Below are 16,493 nucleotides of genomic sequence, written 5' to 3' on the forward strand. Positions count from 1 at the left end.
TGCCCCACCACCTCTATTTTACCTTTCTATAAGGTGACTACAGCTTCCAATCATAGTATTTGGCCAATAATAAGGTGTAGGAATCAGGAACAGGCAAGCTGACCCTCAGCAATACCTAAAAGCATGTAATACTTCATATTACGGTACTTCAAAATAGAACATCATGTATTTTCATGATGCCTAAGTATTTAAACATGAGATTTTATTAACTAGGTCTGAAGCAGCACCTTACAATCTTTAGTTACAATCTTTACAACGTAGATGAGTTATGATTTTCAATATCGTAATATACTTTAGGCTTAGTCTACATGGACATTTTCCCCAGCGTGTAACCTAAAGCTTTAAAAGCCCATGTTTGAATGTGCAATCCAATGGGCTAATCTACTCCAGGACGTTTTCTTGAGGCATGTTTATGAGCGTTATCTATAAAGCTGCTTGCAACGTTTAAAAAATTAAAACGCGGGGATTGCGCTGAAAAACGCCAAAAACGCGGGGGCAAATTTCCCTGCATTTATAAGTACTTGAAACGTAAACGCAATAAAAGCAAGCTTTAAAAAGGGGAATAAAAACCCATTTAAAAGCAGTAGGAGCCTTTACATGCTTTTTTAAAACTGTCTGTGTAGACCCAGCCTTAGGTATCTTACCAAAGTAATTAGGCCTTCATTTGATCTTCCTGTTAGCACCTCTGAATTTTAGACCAGCTAGCAGTTGAATTTTAGACTGGACTTCGAAATATAAAAGCACATCAACAACTGGTTTCACCTGGCAATCAGACAAATGGGCGTTGATGTGTTTGTCATATTGCACCTTTGTATTTATGGAACTACTACTAATTACTAATTTATAAAATACTACTATTACTAATCTCAAAGCCATGTTTGGTCATACTTACTCATGCTTGTCTAGGTCTTTTAAACATTTAGTTTGCTTAAAACGACTGCTCATAATTTGTGTTTGTAGAAAATGTATTTCTATTATCAATATCAGCCAATTTGTGGTTCTGTGGTGGTCTCAAAGTACAGTACATAGTGTTTGCCTGTCAAGACAATTGCAGTCGTTTGATCCCTATCCAGCTATGACTTCAATTTCACATTGTTTTAACACTAAAAATAAAGCAATTTAGTGATATAATCAATGCATTCTGCTGCAATCATCTGACATGCTGAGTACTTGAAGTTCTTGTCCTTGCTTTTTTGGATAGCACACGCTTAAAGGACACCGACTGCAAAACTTTATTTTCAGGAGTTTCTAAAAATAAACTTTGTGATCATAAACCCAGAGTGCATGTTTTTATTAATCTATCTGTTGAGGCGCAGGGTTACTTAAAGAGGTAATAAACTGAAAAATGCCCAAAACCAAAAAAAAAAAAATACATTTACCTTCAATCCTGCAGCGCAGCCGATCGGTCCAAAGGTGTCTTTCTTCGGTTCTTGCCTTGTCCCAGTATCCGTCTCTGACCCGGTGCGCCAGGGGCTGTCTTTTTCACCTCTTCTTCTGGGTTCTTCTTCCTACGTCACCCAATCCAGACTCAAGATCAGGTGACGTAGGTTGGAAAAAAACTTGCTAATCTCATTGCGCATGCATGAGATCAGCACTTTTTTTTACCCTTTTCAAAAAAAGGCTCCTTCTGCACATGCTCGGTGCTTGGGCATGCGCAGAAGGAGCACCCAAGAGCCTCTCGGGATGTGTGACATACTTATCGCAGGAGGGTTTGCGCTTCCATTCATTCTGGACTGCCTAAGCGTTTGAGAATTAGGGGGCTGTTCTGCACCCTTTTTTTTTTTTTTTTAAAAAGGGTGTTGCACTTTAGAAAAAAAACAGAATTTTTTGCCTTACATAAAAGGGTTGTCTACCCTTTTATGTAAAGTGAAATTTCTGAGTTTGGGTACGCTTTAATCATTACAGTAAGTTTTAGGAATCTGTGCACATTTTTACAGTAGTCTTTTGTAACCATGTGCTTGGCTCTTTGAACATAAAGAAAATATACTATTTAATTATTGCTCCTTGAAGTGGATCACACTGTTAATAAAGTCCATACAGGATCTTATCTTTCTTTTTTTTTTTTTTTAGTGCATATGTATATATTGGGATATCTCCTAACGATAGCTGAAATGTGACCATAAGGAAAGGATTTACCTAGCATAGAAAAGTTGCTGATTCTATATGTGAAAAACAAATGTAGTTCTCTAGAGCAAAAAACAGGTCTAGTTTTGGTAAAAACAGTCATTTTCTGACATTTTGTAAGTGATACTTTATCCCTCCTAAAGCTGTTGGTTGGAGAAATAAAAAAAAATGTGTCTTTTAGTACTGGAAGACTGGAGTCTCTTGCCCTACACCAACATTAATGATGAGTGAAACTGCAAACTGAGAAAAAAAATCCCAACTATTCTTTAACTTTCAGTATAGGAGTGTAGGGGAGTTAGTATTTGGTGCAAAGAATGCCGATATGGGATTGTTCAGTATGAAAGTTTGCTTTAAACCCTGAAATAAAAAATTGGCCCATTTGCAATAAAAAAAGCAATTTTTTAAATTTTCTCACCTGCCCTTATTCTGTCAGGGGCGCCGACATTTTCTTCTTTCTTCTTTTCCTGCAAGTGCGCAGAAGTTCATTCAGTCCTGACATCTGCACATGGTATCCTGGCATCCTGCACTACGCATGTATTTGTCAACTTAGGACAGCAATTAGACACGTGAGAAAGCTTATTGCAGAAGGGAAATCACCTGTCCCTTACTGCAAAAAAATCCTGCCTAATCCCAAATTCTCAGGGAAAACAATGGAAGCCAGGATTGGCAGGTTTCAGGCTGCGCTGTGCCAAATTTGATAGCTGGGTGGCTATCAGGCAGATAAGAACAGTTATTGCAGAAGGGACATCACCTGTCCTTTTTTGCAATAACCACTTGCCTGCATCGCTCATGTTAGTGAGACTTTAGTTCTACTTTAAGCGATGGTAAGTTTGAAAGTTAAAGTTATAAGAAAGTTTAGCATGGAGACAGCCTAATAGAATGAAATTGCTTTCTGCACCAGGAATTCTATCAAAAAGCTTACCAGCACTGACCTGGCACAAAGAGATCATTTATTATGACTGTAATTTTTCATGAGTGGCACAGTAAAAATCTCTTCTTATAAAAGCAGTTTTCAAACTGTGTTGCAAACAAAGTCATTACTATGCATAGGAAAGCACTAATTATAATGATTTAGGTGGGTATCAGCCAGGTGCCAAGTCAGCTCAGCTGCTAGGAAAAATGTTTTTATATCAGCATTGACAAACATGTCATAACTAAAGCTATGCATATGGGAAGCCATGCTTGTCCTCTAATAGCAGCAGTCATCCTCCAAGTACCAGAGTGAACGTTATTTCCACAGTAGTGCAACTAAACCTTCCCATCTTTACAGTCCTATCCAGAGGACAGAAACCAATTCTCACAAACCTGAAATCACTCAAAACATATTAACATTTGAAACATCTATGTGTCTTACTGTACATGTAGGGCAGCAGCTGTCAATACTGATTTGTTTCCTCTCAAATGTTAATATTGCTTTTTCGAGTAATAGTAAAAATCGCAACATCTCTGTCATCTTTCTTGCCCCTCTATTGGTCAGTGCAACTTTATATCACATTACAAATATGTAAAAATGTTACAATAGCAAGACAAATAAGGTCAACTGTTAAAGAAAAATTAAGATTTGTATACATTCCTACATTTACTGTGAATTTGGATATAAAGCTAAACTTTGATTGTGCTTTCTTCTTTCAAATGTCAATTTTGTGTTGCCAAGGTATTAAAAGGTTGACCTTTAAATCGACCTATACCTATGTCAAACTACCCCCAGTAAACTGACATGTACCTCAACTTTTCATAAATGCATTAAGAATGGATTCTTCTCTAGAAACTTGGCTGTCATTTTTCTTTTTAATCATTCAAACTCATTTGATTGACAACTATTGTAATAGACTTTATTTGTTGCTTTTAATTAATCTTCTGTTGGATATTCTCTGTAGGCACTTTATCAGTATTCTGCACAAATGTTCATGATATTATATAATTTTGCAATATAAGACTATTGAAAAAGAAAGAAAATGACCTTTAAAGCTAAAAACATCTCAGATGGAATCCTAAAAGTACAACTTAAAGAACATGTTAGCTGGAATTATCCTTTAAATATTAAGTTCTAATAAAAATATTATGAGTAAATTATTGGCACAAAATAATAAAATAAACTAAAATCTAAGAGCACAAAGAGGAGCAGAAACAGAAGGGCTGACAAAGCCATATCCCTGTGTTTTTCTGAATATCCAATTACAATTTCAAGGCTGCAATTAATAAAAAATAACTCATCACTGCTTTAGAGCAGGATTTCCCATTTAAAAGTCTAGCCTACACCACTAAATAAAAATTATAAATAGACTTCAACCATTGAACCTAATGAACAATTACATTTTCTAGTCTGCAAAAAATAAAAATACCTCCCTACATACCTTTCCCATTTAGAAATCTGGTTCTACATTTCCGTAAGCCACCAATCTCAGTAATGGCTGATGAATGGTAGGAATGGAAGAAAGCACACAGGGCATTTATGGGTTCTGAATAAAAACAAGAAACTTAAATTGCAGGCATCACAATGTATATGTTATGTTGTGATAGTGGTAGCAGGAGTTTACTTATTTCCTTTTTCTATAATATATTACTAGATTCAAACTAAACATATTGTGCCTTGAGTTTTGTTTAAATTCAATGGGGACCATTCTGTATGTTCCACTCAAACTGCACCCCAAATATTAGGTTTACCTTTCCTTTCCTATGTGACAGTTGACATATGACAATAATAAACCAAAACCACATATTGAACACAAGAATAGCTGCCAAAATGTCAGCTAGTAAATAGAAGTTGTGGTATCTGGAACATAAAATTGGCAGGATTGTGGACTGGGGAAAGATGGGAGCCAGAATGGAAACTGGTAATGTACCAACTAATATAGCAAAGGCAGCTTGGAACGTGGTCATCACAAGGTGTGGTGAAGAGACAGGTTGAATTTGTAGAATCTTGAACTAAGAATCTTCCCTTATTAGATTGTGTGAATAATTGCTTCAATAATGAAATTGTGTGAAAAAGAAATTGCTGTTTACCTGTTTCACATAACTGGATATGAAAAGTGAAGAAAAAAATCTTTTTACATGATTAGATAATTTAAATAAAGATTCCTTAACTCTTTAAAAAAGTCAACCTTAAAGTCTGTAACTCACCTTGAAACATTGTTACAGGAGATGAACAGAGGAGGCAAACTGAGAACAGATCAAAGACTAGATCAAGATAGTAAAATAAGAAGGCAGATAGGATGATCATGGACTGAGGGAGGAACAAAGTGGAAGTGTGGGGCATCGTTAGGGACAGGAGGTGGAATTTAAAGTTGTCCACCATTTCTAGTTAGTCAAAGTAAAGAGGAAGACAATCATGACTGGGGTAATGGGGAAACATAGGTAGAATGTGGAAACCAATAAGATTACAAAAATGTGTAGAATAAGATTGTATTAGGGAAATAAATAAAAACACATTTAAATGTTTGCATATCCTTACTACTCATGATTTAGACTAGGATTGCCTTAACAGCATGGTGGCTCAGAGGTTGCGCTCACACTTGCCTTTGCAGCGCTAGGTCCCAGGTTTGAATCTCGGCCAGGACACTATCTGCATGGAGTTTGCAGGTTCTCTGCGTGGGTTTCCTCCCACATCCCAAAAACATGCAGTAAGGTTAATTTGGCTTCCCCTTAAAAATTGACCCTATACTACATTAATGACATATGACTATGATAGGGACATGAGATTGTGAGCTCCTTTGAGGGACAGTTAGTGACATGACTATTGACTTTGTACAGCGCTGTGTAATATGATGGCGCTATATAAATACTGTGTAATAATAATAACAATAGGACAGGTTTAAAATTTGCTCATGTGGTTACCAGGGGAAACAACCAACAACTCACTCAGTTTGAACTCCAACAACCCTATTGCACACTGTTATGCAGACTCTCAGAGGAGGCCAGACTACCAGTACACAGCAAATGTACAAGATACTAATACTGCCAAAGTAAATAACCATGACATACTACAACACTATAGCCCTGATTTAATATAGCTCTCCAAGACTGGAAAGGATACACCAGCAAACCTGGAATTGATCTAGTCCAGGATTCAAAACCTTTGTTAACCTCCCTGGCGGTAATCCCGAGTGTGGCTTGGGGTTGATTTTCAGTACCAAAATCGGTAACCCTGAGCCACACTCAGGGGTGGAATTGTCGGGGAGTTAAAAAAGTTTGCCTGGTAAGCGGTAAGCAGTGCCTGCGGCGTCCCCCATCGGTGCCTGAGGTGTCTTCCCCTGGCGATGCCAGCCAGGCATCTGTCCCCGGCATGAAAACGTTGGAAATGCGAGGCCAGGGGACACAGATGCCCATCTGCATGCGAGCCTGAGGCTGGGAGGCAGGGTCATACGTCTCGGAGGCAGAAGCAGGGGGGAAATTTGAAAGACTAGGAATTTTTAAATGTAACTCTTTTACAACTACCTATTATTCATACCACCGGGGAGGCTAGCAAATAGCAAATGACTTTGAAGAAATCCATTCCAGGTTTGCTGGATCACTCAGCATTACTAGATAAAGTGTATCCTCTCCAGCCTTGGAGAGCTATAATAAATCAGGCCGTATGTTGGGGGGAAAGAGCCTGTAGCTTTGTATGCCTATTATGTAATAGTATGCTCATGTGTTGACAGGTCGTTTATATCGAAATAATAAGCCCCAGATGTCTCCTCTATGTTTATTAGATATAGATCAAGGAAAAAGCATCCCTGAACTCCCCGTTCCACAACTGTGTTGCCAATTCCAATTGATACATTTTAAGGTGTAGTTTTGCTAGTGCTTAAGGTGGCTCTAATATTTTTCGGTGGGCAACTTTCCTTTTGTGTTTAGAAATAAGCTATATTTTTCATGATGTGATGGAAAATAAACATAATAGCAAACATGAAAAACCAGATTCATGAAGAGTTGGGAGGCTGGGTAACATACAGCAAACTGGCTGTTCATATTTTATGTATACATACTATGGCTAAATATAAGTCTCTAGATTTCACTTTTTCTAGATCAGATAATAAATGCACTGTGCCTGAACACTGGCCTTCCTTCCTGAGCTAATATATTATTCAAACACATGCACATAAAAACTCACACTGTACTTGCTCTGACATTGCATATAATCACTAGAAGCAATTACATGATGTCCAGTTGGAGTTTCTATGTTTATCCTTTATACTTTGCAGCCCATAATAGAATGATGATGTGGTCTATCTGTGAATGTAATTAAAGGGGAACTCCAAGCTAGGTAATAGATAAAAGCAGTACAATACCATGAGGAGAAATCTGACCTCTGGTGATCTCTTTATGTACACGGATTTATTATGAACACTTATTTTTTTCTTTTATTTAGTGTAAACCATTGCCCAAACTATGCACAATTAAAATTAGCAAATTCTGTACAAGCAGTAAAAGCACTTTAAAATAAGCCAACATTCACCTCTGTAGCTGTAGTCATTGTAGATATATTTATCTTTAGCTTTTTTTCTATGGACAGCAAATCTTAGTGGCTTGCCAGCTTTCTATTGCACTCACACATTAGGTGTTCTAAGCTGATAAAAATTCAATATAACCCAATATTGTTGTGAGCTTTAAGAATGCATAACTTCACAGTGCATGCAGCTAGAGAGGTCAGTATGGATTTCATTTAAACCAGTCTATAGTCTTTATCTCTCTCATCAACTTGCTAATACCAATTTTAAATAAAACCTTTCCATCGTCATTGCATACCTTTCTGTAGATCCAGTGTTGTTATGCCTGGTTCTTTATGCAATGCAGATAGATCATGGTTTGGGGGTCAGCAAGCTGCTGTATACAGATTTCTGAAATCATCACTGCAGAGGCACACTGCCTTGGTTCTGTACTAAAGAATTTTCAGCCCTGAAGAAAGCAGTGTACTGGTTGTTAGGAGGTGGTTTTTAAAATACCATAATGAACTGATGACAGTGTAGAGAAGTGGTGTTCCTAGACAGGCTGTATTTGAATGCAGGCTGCCCTAGGTTCATCCTGCATGGTATGTTGAGCCTTCATGATTGAAGGAATTGCAACTGAATCAATAAGTGAAATGGCGGTAAGGTTGAGAGAAAAGGATTACATGGTGTTGGACGTCCAAAAGCTGGGAAATTATTAAGGCGCTGTTACTTCCTATAGCTTCTAATTCCCATATTAGAAAAAAAAGTAAAAAAAACTGAATGCAGTAAATTTGGAGTAAACGTTTTTAGTACAGGACAGGGGCCTGATTACAAGGCGTCGGGTTCTAAAGGCCTATACATATACCTGTTACAATTTACTCTGGACTTGATATGCAGGCTGTGTGTATTATTGGGTGCAAACATATGTGCAACCGCTAACATGCTACTTTATTTTTTTCCTTCATTAATCCCACCACCCCCCACACTGTGGAATCACTCTGCACTCGCTGACTTGAAGGTGGAAATACATAAATTAGTCTTTTGTACTTTATAAAGTGGGTAGTGTCAGGGGGGTTTCAATATTCCAGCCAACAGGCCCCTGATTTGATTCTTGTCCAGGGCAATGTTCCTGATTGGTAGATAATTATTGAGATTGTCAACAATGTCAAAAGATGACAATGCATGGTGTTTTCCCAGGTGTGATGGGAGATTATTGTGAGAGATTATTATTGTTTATCTAAGTGTACAGATAAGGCAGTAAGTGATCTTGAACTACAACATGCATTTGTAGCTTATAGTCAATTGAAATATCAACAATGATCTCTGTGAATGATTGCTGTATATAAGGAAACATTGATTGTTATAATTTGTACTAACTACTATTAAGTAGACAGTATAGGGAAGGATTTCCATCCCTGTTAGATTTTTACTGCTATCCATCACAGTTAAAGAGATTGATCCTTACTTACAAGAACAACAGTTTTTACTAGATGGGAAGTGAAAGGGAATTTCAAACAGTAAACAAACATATGGAACAAGTAGGGTGGGGGAACCCACTTAAAACTCCACCATTTTTTTGCCGTCTGTGCCCCTGCTGCAGCTTTTCCCTCACTGGTGAAACTGCTATTACCCTGACATTAAAGTAGACCTTGCAGTAAAAAAGCACTTCTCATTGATCAAGTGTAGTTGTGATGTACAAAACGTCAGCTATGAATATAAAATGTTGAATATTTACTTAACATTACCCCAATTTCATCTCACAGAGTCTTGGTGGGTGCCATGTGTCAAGATGTCAGATCTCACAAGGAGATGCACCTGCACTGTGCCAGTGTCATTTGGTGAGATTTGAGATGCTTGGCATCACCTGGGATCATGAGTGGTAAAACAAAACACACAATATACATCATCTACCCCGCCTATTCCCAAAACTATTTTAAGTACCCCTGAAGTTCTTTTGAGTCTGATCTCTGACAGTGGCGCTGGCTACTATAAAAAAAAAAGTACATACAGCATGTGCTGCACAGTTCTGGAGTGACATTTTTTTAAACATTCACAGGGATCTAGCTTTGTGCAATACAATTCTAACAAGGCAAACTCAATGGAGATATAAAATACTGTACACATAAGTATTTGTAAACCCAAACAGTGAACTTTTCTTATTTGCTCACTGTTTGTCTGTTGAATATATTGTTAAAAGTATTAAAGACGCACTTAAAGACGCACTTAACTTTGGCAATTTGCAAAAATTACATTCATCATCTTTGTATAAAAAAGGTCCTCCAAATTAAGCATGGATTGGGGAAACATTGGTCAGGAAGTACCAGTGATAAAAAACAGATTAAAAAACATAGCATCATCAAAAAAAAAAATCAATATACTAAGAAATGTTATATAAACCAATATTTGGGCAAAGGTAATCCAAATATGCCACTGACTTTTCTTTTGTAAAATTAAATTGTTAGCATGTTTCTGATTCAAAAAATACATACATTTTGTTAATTTGCATGTCAATGTTTATGTCTTGTAAAGTGTAGCTACCATTGGTGGTATTCCACTTTGCTTAATAGGATGATTTCAGTCTGTAAAAGAATGTAATTTCTCCTTGGTTATTCACTTTATTAACAAACAGTCAAAATCTGTGTTATCTGGATGGTGACTGTAGGAAGAGGAGGCATCACTTTTTTAGGTATTATGTCCTAAGTGTGTAGTGTTAGCTCAGTGGGTCACAGGGTGCTCCCGCTGCTCTTTCCACTCCTCCTCTGATCCCATACCACTATAAAATCCATCATGTCTTCCTGGCTATCGCATACACTCTCACAATTGGCTTATGTGAAAGTCATTATGAAATATTGCATATTTTTAAATATATACTGTTAACCCCCCCCCAACATTTACTACTTCTGTGTTTATGTGGCTCCAAAGAGAAAGGGATTTACAGCTGTGATTCATTACACAACTAATCAGAGAATTAAAAGGTTAACACTGCAACCTTGAGAAAAGAGGACATCTGCACACCAGACAAAAGCAGCTTTTCCTTTTCATATTAATGAATTCGGTGGTAAAACTTGCAGTATGTTTCAACAATGACTTTTCAGAAAAATTCTTGTTCATTCCAGACATACACTAATTACAGTAGACAGTACTGTAGAGATGAACACTTTTCATACATGCATGATTTCCTATTGTCTAGTACCATGCAGTGGGAACAGATTTGGAAAAAGAAAAAAACTAAACATAGAAATTTCATGAGAACTGAATATTTGGTTTGCAAGGATTTGTGTACAGTTACCTTGGAATTCTGTACTCAGCAGTTATCAAATCATTCTTACAATCTCTCAGAGTGATTCTCTATGTACCCAGACAGCAAGCATCCAGTCTTTCTCAAATGCATCCTTTCACATTGTTTTGCCAAAATGCTATGTGTTATAATATTGTCTGTTGAAGCAGCTGAAATAACATCCTAGCAGCAGTTTATCTATCTGCCACCAAAGCACAAGTAAACACTGGAACACAAAATACAGATATCCTTATCTTGTGAGCATATGCATACAAAGTTTGAAGAATAAGCAGCAACAACTATATAATATATAAAAAAAATGCATAAAATTTATATTTTAGAAATGTGTTTATTTTACCTTTTTGGAGAAGTCCCCAGTACAGCATCCAAAGCATGCTCTTCACTGACCAGGGCTATTGCCTTTTTGTACAGTTGTCCGTCCTTCTTGTGTGCTCACATTGAAGAGATAAGCTGTGCAGGTGACTTGCACACACACAAAAGCCTAGGGTGGCTGAGGTCACCTGACAGCTGTCCAAATCTCTTGTTAATGAGGAGGGATACTGAGAGGAAGCATCATTGTACAAGTCACTGTTCAGCTTGCACTGATCTATCAGGACTGGTAAGCAAAGATGCATGAAGATCCCTGTAACTCCACCCAGGCTGCTAACATCCCTCTGAGCATGTCCTGGCTGCCAGCATCTTTCTGTATAAGCCAGATACACCTTCCCCATGTAGGGGCTCCTTCTAATACCTTCACTTCTAAATACTGGCACATTTTAAAAAAAGATTTAATATAGTCCCTGCATTGCTTGAATATTTTTAAGTGATTACAATGTTTTTTTGCTGTTTGAACATGGTTACCAACCTGATTTTCAAAGACAGACCCAAATAATAACAATGTCCTTCAAAAAGTCTCAGAGTATTGATTGTTGTCATGAAAAGCTTTTTACAAAGTTGTCAAAGAAAAAATAAAGTAAGTGAAGAATGTAAAAAAGACCTAAAGCGGACCTAAACTCAGAATTTTACTTTACATAAAAAAGTAAACAACTCTTGAAATATTTTGTTTACTTTTTTTTTTTTTTTTTTTAAAAGGATGCAGCACTACCCCTTTTTGCGGCACAAAGTGATACCTACGTCACGCATCCCGGGAGGCTCTTGGCTGCTCCTTTCAGAAGGAGACCTTTCATCAATGGAAAAAAAAATTGCAAATCTCACACATGCGCAAGGAGATCGGCAATCTTTTTTCCCAATCTACGTCAACCGAACTCACACCTGCGCAGTGCGAGATAGGGTGACACAGGAAGAACACGGAAGAAGAGAGAAGAAGATGTCGGCCAGGCCGACGGATAGTCTGATCTGCGGGATTAAAAGTAAATGTGTTTTTTTTTATTTTGGGTTGAGTTCCACTTTAACCCCCTAGCGTTCTAATTCTGTCCGTATTTCAATGCAAAAAAGAATTACATTTTTTTGCATTGAAATTTATTTTACATTGTAGGCCTATAATTCTTAGGTATAACTCACCGAAATATGTCCAATATTTAATAAATTTATGAATAAACTTTAAATAAAAAAAATAAACATTGTTAAACATTTAAATATGTTAGTACAGTAGCTTGTATATTATATATATATAATATAATTTTATATATATTATATAAAGATTTCTTGGTATTGGACTCAATACAGCTATTTTGTATTGAATCCAATACAAAATTATTTGAATTTCCCGCTGATCCTCCCGCCCGCACTGACGCATACACCGACGTCACCGGGAAACCCCAGAGATCATCTGTGCACACGCCGGGAGTAGATTGAAGAGAGAAGACATGTTCGGAAGAGCTGCCGGGACCAACGGGACGCCGGGGGACAACCAAGGAATAAGGTAGTTGTGTGACTCGGGATTACTGATTTTTGCATGGAAAATCCACCCCGAGTCACACTCAGGATTACCGCTAGGGGGGTTAAAGACTAATTCCAAGGATGTAATAAACTGGTTGATTGTGTTTGCCCTGGGCAACATTAACAATCCCTTTAAATTTCTTTATCTTTCGCTTCCTCTTTACATGCATCCTGTTCCTTTAAAGTCTCCATTTACAGGCACTCTGTCCGTTAAACAAAGGCTTGATGTCATTATTACAGTGCAGGACCAGTTGTCCTGCACTGTGGGGGAGGAAAAGAAGGGGCCACCCACCACACAGAGGTGGTGCCAGAGGAGTGAGGGATGGGCTAAGTAAAAGTGTTTTTTATTGTTCAACTAGAAAATGATCTTTTAACCCTTGCAGTGTGAGAAACATGCAAGAGTAGTTTTTGTTTATTCCTAAAGTTAACATCCTGATGTGCATGATTTTGTTTTGTCTGCTTCATGTTTTGTTTGTGAATTTTATCCAACAGGTGTAGATGATTATGTCTGATGTTACTAAAAATAACAGTAAGACTTACACCTGTTCTGAATTGCCAATTGCCAACATGGAAAAATGTACTAAAAAGCTACAGGCAATAATATGTGTATTTTTAGGCCAAAATATAAACACATTTTATTTTATGTATTAGGTAAAGCAATGTAAGTAGAAAAAGTAATCATTATTAGTTAAAATATTAGGTAATATAAGTTAAAATATTTAGAGTAGTAAAAACAATTCTTATAATTTCATAAAAAATCTAACATGTTAAGGTCATTCAAAAAGTTGTTTTCAATCTTTTAAAATCTGCAATAAATCTACACCTGTTAACTCAGCCATAGGGGCCCTGATTGGGCTCTTCATGTTATGAGGTACATTTGTCTTCCAATTCTCCACCTGCTTTGTCAGCACACCTGACATCTCTGGATTGGACTGCAAGTGGCGGAGTCGACACACATTACACAGACACAGTACAATATTGTCATAAGTAAAACAAGTCCAAAACAATGATGTATAGCAAGCACTAAAGCCAGTGAGTTCAAGTGGTATCGTAAAAAAAAGGAAGTATCTAAAAGAGTCTGAAAACGATCAGCAGCACTTGCATGTCAAGAAGAATGACGTAATTGTGAAAACACTGTGCTTTCGAAACTTTATGTTCTCCAGTTTGGAGTTACGGGACCTAAATAAAAAAAATAACGTTCGCTCAGTGTTCACAATCAGCAGATATTAGGAAAAAGTAGATGGAGCCAGTAAAGCGAACCCATTACCAAAAAATGTACTTCACATAAAAGGATAAAAAACCTTTTTGTGTAAGGTAAAAATTAATTTTTTTTTAACCTGCGGCAGTACAGACGGAATGGGAGCGCAGAGAGAGGATACCTAGGTCACGCATCCCAGGAGGCTTCTGGCTTTTTCCTGTAAAGATCTCACGCATGCGCATGCTGCATTAAAGCCCAGGGCTGCCAAAGTTGCAGGTTAACTGCAAAACTCTATAGTATTGTCAGGAAAAATGCTGAGAAGGCCTGAAACACATGTTAAAAAGGCATATGATTTCACTATAAAATATGTTAAAATCTTAGTGGCAAAACAGAGCAGGAAGAGAGCAGTTTATATAATACTTTAGCTAACTGAATCCCAATGCTTTAATCTACAATAACTTTACCCAAGTCAATTAGTACTATCCCTTTAAAGGTTTTTAATTTTGTTCACAAAGTAATTTGAGGCTAAAACTATTTTATAGTATGATGACTCGAATGCGAATTCGGAAGCAAAAAATGGGAATACACAAATCATTCAAATAACATGCTTGTGGATTACCTTAAAGCTATGTGCTTTTTTCTTCTTCTCCCACAACAATTGGGGAATCCATGTTGAGGGACAGGGCCTCCTCTTTCCATGTGGTCCAATTGTGAGGGTTTGATGGACCAGGTTATTGTTGTATTTGCATCTTCCCTAACCAAACAGAATAAAAAGGTAAGTAATAGAAAACTACCAACAACTCCCACATCCTTTTTGCTAGACTGGATGAGGGGAAGAGGCCTTGTCCCTCAAGAGGTAGAATATGTACAGTATGTGTACAACTATTTAGCCACGCTCTGGTTCCATAGCATGCAATAATATGCCTTTTTACAGCTGTTCTCTTCACGAACCTCTACATCTTGGAGGTATGATAGAGTACTGCTAAATGCAAAAGGCAGTGTTTTTCAACCAGAATACCTTCAGAGGTTACCGGGGTTTCCTGGGGCAGTGAGCAATGTGTGCCTCTCTTATCAGTTACCGCTGACACCAATGATGCTTTTGGCAATGTAAGAGGTATTTTTCCCACTGACCAACATGTCAATGTACTGTGAGCTGTAGATGTATTAACTATAGAAGAGGTTCCCCAAGACCTGAAAGTTATTTCAAGGGTTCTATTAATGGTAAAAAGGTCAAGAAAAAGCTGATGCAGGGCACCCTGTGAGGGAATGAGAACACATTATCATGCAGTTGTACCTGTTCTTCAGGAACCTGTTACCAATTCCAGGAGTACCTCTAGGTGTCTCAGCAAAAACAAAGATTACATAGAACCTAACACTTTGATGTTACTAATACACACTATTTTGTTTTTGTTGTAGGAAAACAAAACTGACCCAACATTGTGGCCTTAAAATGCACCACTTTTACCCAATGTTGTGTGGACCTCCACATATCTGAAAAACAGCAATTCATATTGTATTATAGTGTGGATTTCTAGGTTCAGGTTGACTATCACAACCTCAGGACCTGAGGTGTGCCAGAATTTAGAAAATCAGATTTTTTTTTTTATACTAACCTCCACACATAAGCCAGCCTTCCTCTTGCAGCACCAGTGGACATTTGGCACAGTTTTAGGGAGCAGACAGCAGGGACGTCTCAGCGTGTTTTTAGTTTAGCAAGCAAGTATTTATGCAGAACAGCGCCAAAACATTAGTGGCCAAACAGTGTACTGCAGTCCCTGTATTTAATATGTCATCTGAAATTTATGCTGGGAAACTGAAGTAAACGAATTATCGATAGTCAACCTGAAATAATTACAATTATTACCAAATTTTATTTTAAATCAATTATGAAACACAGAGCTGTGTATTTTGTATCTAATCTCTAATTTAAAGAAGTAAAGGTCAAATCATTTAGGTAAAACTTATAATAATAAATCAAAAAATGTACTCACGTAAAATTGATTATAGTTTAATAATCAACAGATGACAGTTTGCATTGTATATTCAGATATATTTCTTCAGTCAGCTGTTCAGTGCTGAGGAAAGCTCACAAAACTACTTATGGATTTGAGTGATCAATTATTTTCCTTTGTCTTTCACTTACAACTGAAACAGCTCTTAAGAAAGCTGGATTTTGCAATGTCAGGTCAGGATGGATTGTGTTGTAAAAGACTTAAATCAGCACTGCAAGTTTCATCAAAGTTTAATTAGCACAGTATCTAAGAAGAAGCAGATTTACATTGGTGCTCACATTTACTGTGTAGCAGAATATTAGACCTGTCACGCAGACAGCATAAAATGTTAAAGATTTTAGTGTATACTTTTTAGAAAACTTTAGACTTTAACAAATGACATCCCACTGAATGCTAATAAATATGGTGATATTCTCAAAATATAGTTTTCTATTTTTTATGTCCAAACTGGCTATAGACTGAACTGCATGAACTCTGAATGAATAGTCCATAGAAGATCACAAAACCAGCATTTTCAGGAGTATTCACCTTCAACCTAGTTCTGCCATTGGAAAACCTCAGAATAATGACCATAC

The 16,493-nt window shown here is 37.2% G+C and overlaps 1 protein-coding gene across 1 annotated transcript in view; it reads right to left on the reverse strand.

Moving 5' to 3' along the window:
• Positions 1–11,417, reverse strand: part of FRMPD1 (FERM and PDZ domain containing 1) — a 70,202-nt gene extending 58,785 nt beyond the window's left edge. Inside the window, exon 1 of the mRNA XM_072404523.1 lies at positions 11,168–11,417. The gene's annotated coding sequence lies outside the window, so the exon portion shown is untranslated. The remainder of the gene's footprint in view (positions 1–11,167) is intronic.
• Positions 11,418–16,493: the final 5,076 nt, after the last annotated feature.

This window comes from Pyxicephalus adspersus, chromosome 3 (genome assembly GCF_032062135.1).
Source record: "Pyxicephalus adspersus chromosome 3, UCB_Pads_2.0, whole genome shotgun sequence".
NCBI classification, from domain to species: Eukaryota; Metazoa; Chordata; class Amphibia; order Anura; family Pyxicephalidae; genus Pyxicephalus; species Pyxicephalus adspersus.